This window comes from Trichosurus vulpecula, chromosome 1, assembly GCF_011100635.1.
Source record: "Trichosurus vulpecula isolate mTriVul1 chromosome 1, mTriVul1.pri, whole genome shotgun sequence".
Taxonomy (NCBI): domain Eukaryota; kingdom Metazoa; phylum Chordata; class Mammalia; order Diprotodontia; family Phalangeridae; genus Trichosurus; species Trichosurus vulpecula.
This window is the reverse complement of record NC_050573.1, coordinates 332,290,828-332,296,433: the sequence shown is the minus strand read 5'-3', so window position 1 is coordinate 332,296,433 and position 5,606 is coordinate 332,290,828. Positions and strand designations below refer to the sequence as shown.

Sequence of the window (5,606 nt, the reverse complement as noted above, 5' to 3'; positions counted from 1 at the left end):
AATGAGAAATTTCAAGCTGCCTCACCCTAAAGTCCAATGGGAAGGAGTTGGAGGGCAAGTAGGATTTTGCTGAGATGAGCTTGGTGTTTTGAAATCCCAACTCTGTGATATGATTATTTTCGAGAGATTCCAAATATTGTATTGACACTTGATTTTCATTATTCAGTTGATTTTTTTAAAGGAATATTTCAGAATATGGTTAGCAACATTATAACAAATATCAGGTTTATGAAACCAAAACAATAGGTTGGCCAGTTGCAATCAGAAAGAGAATTATTTCATTTAATCAAAAGCACTATGCTGTCCTTTATCAAAAATGATAGTAAGCTCAATGGCTCTTCAGATAAACAGTGTGTGGGAAATCTCTGAGGTCAAACATCCTCAGCTACATGTGTATGCACAGAACATAACGGCAACAGCCCAGGACCAAGAACAATATTAAAAGTGATTACAAAATAATATATTAATCCACAGTAATTGCACTCTTTTTGTTATATGATAATTAAAATAAACTCATGATATCTTCCATTTTGTAAGCAAAATTTTCAGACCAAAATGTATTTTTAAAAGTTAAAATAAAGAAAAGATTATCTGGCTATTTAATCTATTACATTTTGGAGGGAACATGTGAAAAAAGTAATCTCACATAGAATACACACATATTTATGTATGTATATGCATATACAGACACATATATATATATATATTTTTTTTTTTTCATTCATAGTTCCCATTTCACTCCACCTGAACAAATACATTCTCTTTGAGGATTACCTATAATGTTTTAGGGCCTATGCTACAATCATAGATTTGCCCATCGGTCAACACTGTTTTTATTTTTCCTAAGAAAATATCCTTATGAATGTACACATACATTTACATACACACATATACACACAGAGATGAGTGTATACACGTATGTATTTATATCTCTACATATCTGTGTAATTATGTATATACATACCTATGTATTTCTATCTCTATACGTATATATCTATATCTACCTATCTATTTACCTCTTCCTCAGTCAAATCAGTCCTCAGAAAATTATTAGCTTTGGGGTTATGAAAACTCTGTGTGCACATGATTTTTTTTTTGGCTAAATTTCCATCCTAGCCTGCTTTAAGTTATCAGAGATCTGTTTCTGATGGAGCAGCAAGGTGATTAGAAGGATTAGAAGGGGAGTTAAGCTTTTCATTTCTTCTATACATATGGTTTCATCTATAGTGATTAATATATTTATTAACTAAATAGGATATCAACTCCTTGTAGTACCAGAATTCAGTTACAACAGAATTCACTGCAGAACATTTTTTCCCCATCTATCAGAGACACTATCTTTCTACCTCCCAAATCCCATTTGGACAGCAATATGAATTCTGTCTTATGTTTAGCTTCTTCAAATTGAACTGCCTGCCATCCTCCTCCTTTTGTTAACATTAACTTTAAATGGCTTACATTAAGAGTAATAATGGTGCTGTGCCTTGGCTTTGCATAATCTCTCCCTTTCTGAGAGCTCACTGACTTTCTCTTAATATCTCTTTTCTCTAACCTTTTTTTTACCATTTTTATTCAATATTTTAGCTTTCAACATTGATTTCCACAAGATTTTGAGTTACAAATTTTCTCCCCATTTCTACCCTCTACCCCATTGCAAGATGGCATATATTCTTATTGCCTCATTCTGCAGTTAGCCCTCCTTTCCGTCACCCCATTTCCCCCCATCCCCTTTCCCATTTCTTTCTTGTAGGGCAAAATATATTTCTATGCCCCATTCGCTTTATAACTTGTTTCCAAGCTGCATGGAAAACACCTTTTTTTGAGCACCTGATTTTAAAACTTTGAGTTCCAAATTCTGTCCCCTCTTCCCTTCCTACCCAGCCTCCTTAGAAAGGCAAGGAATTCAACACAGGCCACACATGTATCATTATTGAAAACACTTCCACAATACTCATGTTGTGAAAGGTAACTAAATTTCCTTCCATCCTATCCTGTCTCCCTTTATTCAATTTTCTCCCTTCACCCTGTCTCTTTTCAAAAGTGCTTGCTTTTGATTGCCTCCTCCCCGTATATGCCCTCCCTTCTATCATCCCCACTTTTTTATTCCCTTCCCTTTACTTTCTTGTGGTAAGATACTCAATTGACTGTGTATGTTATTCCCTCCTCAAGTTGAATCCGATAAAAGCAAGATTCACTCATTCCCTCTCACCTTCCCCCTCTTCCCTTCCAATAGATCTAATTTTTCTTGAAACTTTTATGTGAGATAATTTACTCCATTCTATCTCTCTCTTTCTCCCTCTCTCAATATATTCCTCACCCACCCTTTACATTAATTTTATTTTTTTAGATATTTTACTCCATTTACTCCATTCTATCTCTCTCTTTCTCCCTCTCTCAATATATTCCTCACCCACCCTTTACATTAATTTTATTTTTTTAGATATCATCCCTTCATATTCAACTCATGCTGGGCCCTCTGTCTCTCTATATATGTATATTCCCTTCAACTACCCTAATACTGATAAAAGTCTCATGAATTACACACATCATTTTTCCATGTAGGAATGTAAACAAAGCAGTTCAACTTTAGTAAGTCCCTTATGAATTCTCTTCCTTGTTTACCTTTTCATGCTTCTCTTGATTCTTGTATTTGAAAGTCAAATCTTCTATTCAGCTCTGGTCTTTTCAGTGAGAAAGCTAGAAAGTCCTCTATTTTATTGAAAATCCATATTTTGCCTTGCATTATGCTCAGTTTTACTGGGTAGGTGATTCTTGGCTTTAATCTTAGCTCATTTGACATCATATTCCAAGCCCTTTAATCCCTTAATGTAGAAGCTGTTAGATCTTGTGTTATTCTGTTTGTGTCTCAACAATATTCAAATTATTTCTTTCTGGCTGCTTACAGTATTTTCTCCTTGACCTGGTAACTCTGTAATTTGGTGACAATATTGCTAGGAGTTTCCTTTTTTGGATCTTTTTCAAGAGGAGAATGGTGGATTCTTTTTCAATTTCTATTTTACCCTCTGGTCCTAGAATACCAGGGCAGTTTTCCTTGATAATTTCTTGAAATATGATGTCTAGGCCATTTTTTGATTATGGCTTGCAGGTAGTCTAATAATTTTTAAATTATCTCTCCTGGATCTATTTTCCAGGTCAGTGGTTCTTCCAGTGAGATATTTCACATTATCCTCTATTTTTTCATTCCTTTGGTTCTGTTTTATAATATCTTGGTTTCTCATAAAGTCACTAGCTTCCACTTTCTGCAATCTAATTTTAAGGTAGTATTTTCTTCAGTGGTCTTTTGGGCCTCCCTTTCCTTTTGACTAATTCTTCCTTTCAAGGCATTCTTCTCCTCACTGTCTTTTCGGAGCTCTTTTGACATATGGGTTAGTCTAATTTTACGGTGTTATTTTCTTAAGTATTTTTTGGGTCTCCTTTAACCAGTCATTGACTTATTTTTCATGGTTTTCTTGTATCACTCTCATTTCTCTTCCCAATTTTTCCTCTACTTCTCTTACTTGCTTTTTCAAATCCTTATTAACCAAATCCTTTTTGATCTCTTCCCTGACCTGAGACTATTTCATATTTTTCTTGGAGGCTTTTGATGTAGGCTCTTTGACTTTCTTGACTTCTTCTGGATGTTTGTTTTGATCTTCTTTGTCACCAAAAAAAAGGAATCTAGAGTTTGAGTTTGAGTCTGAGTCTGAATCTGACAGCATTTTCGCTGTCTGTTCATATTCCCAGCCAACTACTTGAGCCTTTAGATTTCTGTCAGGATATGACTGCTTGTAGAGTAGGGTGTATTTTGTCCCAAGCTTTAGGGTCCAAGCACTGCTCCTTTCAGAGCTACTTCTACTCTACCATCACCACAGGCTCTGTCACAGCAGCACTCCTCCTCCCCCAAGGACCTCCAACCAGGACTGCAATCCAGATCCAAGCAGGGTACAGCAAGAGAATATGCCTTTGTGCTCACAAAGCACTCCTTGCACTCCTACTCTGATCTGCTGCTGGATTCCTCCCACTGTGTGAACCAGGGACTCAGTAAGCAGCTGAGGGTGTAGCTCTGGAAGTAGCCTCAGGAGCTTCCTGCTGCTGCCACCACCACTGCTGTACCACCTCTGCCACCCCCAGGCCTGGTGGCTCGACCTCTCACAACTCAATCCTGCAGTTTCCTACTAACCTGCTCTTTGGTGTTTGTGGGTTGAGAAGCCTGGTAACTGCCACAGCTCAATTATACATAGCCCTAAGACCTATTCCGGCCGGCTGACTCCCAGTCTGGTCTGGCATGGCCCACGTTGGGCTCTGCTTGGCTCCCAGCACCATGAGATAGACCCTTCCCAGTGAACATCCAGGGTCTCCTGGGCTGGAGACCTGTTTCTCTCTACTATTTCATGGGTTCCACAGCTCTAGAATTTGTTCAGAACTGTTTTTTCAGGTGTTTGGAGGGATTTGGGGGAGAGTTTAAACAAGTCTCTGCTTTCCAGCCACCATCTTGACTCCACCTCCTCAATATCCCTTTAGTATGTATGTTCATTCTAGTTTATTTTTTCAATTGTTTTGGTCTGGATTTAATTGTTAGTCTCTCATTATCTGTGTATGCTGCACAGTCCTTTTCATCCTTTGTGGTACAGGTGAGCAAAATTAGGGAGGTAGCTATTTGCAGGAATATAGTTGAATGTTTTAAATAACATGTGAATGATATTTAAGAGCATTTAGGACTTCTTCTGTAGTTTGGAAAATCTTTTTTTCTTATGTTTCTTTAAAATGAATGTTAGGTTTTGCTCACCCAAGTCTTCATTTTCCCCCAATATTCTATTTTGACCAATTAGGTAACATAACTTCTGTTTCTTTTCCAACTCCCAGGCTTTTGGCCTCCATGGACAAAGACTTCATTTTTACAGACTCTTTCATTGACGCCCACTTGCATATGTGACTGCTGAGCAGAAAAGAACTCAGCTAATATCAAGGTGACTCTCCTTTTCCATCTCCAGGAGCTGCTGTGAGTGCAGCCCAAGCCATGTTGGCCCACCTGCAGTGCATGGTCCTTCGGAACTGCTCCAGCTTCCTCAGCAAGCACAACAAGTAGATCTACAGCACTGAGCCCAACAACCTCAAGGCCTTAAATTTGTTCTGCTACAATGGGCTGACCCACTGAAAGATGGTGAGTATCAATTGTAAGTGCATCATGGTGGTGCTGAAGTACAGGGCAGGTCTGAGGAAGCCTGCCACTTCCTAAGTGAGGACCACGATCAACAAAAATGTATGGGCCACCCTCAACAAGATTGGGCACATCATCTGCAAGAATAAATCCAAGAAGGATCTCTGCATGGCCACTCTACACCGGGCCAGCACCATCCTGAGGAGCCAGAAGCCAGTGGCGGTGAAGAAGAAGTGAAGCTGCCCACCCAAGAGCACCTAAGGTGCCAGGCCCGCTTTAGGCTAATAAAGTCAGACTGCCTTCCACCCAAAAAATATCAAGGTGACTCACACTTATGTAGACTTCTGGGCAGGTCAAGGAGAACAACAGATATCTTGCAAAAACCTGAAAAATTATTCTAGCTCTCCAAGGGGATAATAAAATACATTAAATGACCATATGTTTTTTA

At 38.5% G+C, this 5,606-nt stretch overlaps 1 pseudogene; it reads left to right on the top strand.

The window, feature by feature from the left end:
- Positions 1 to 5,017: 5,017 nt before the first annotated feature.
- Positions 5,018 to 5,395, top strand: LOC118844162 (annotated as a pseudogene).
- Positions 5,396 to 5,606: the final 211 nt, after the last annotated feature.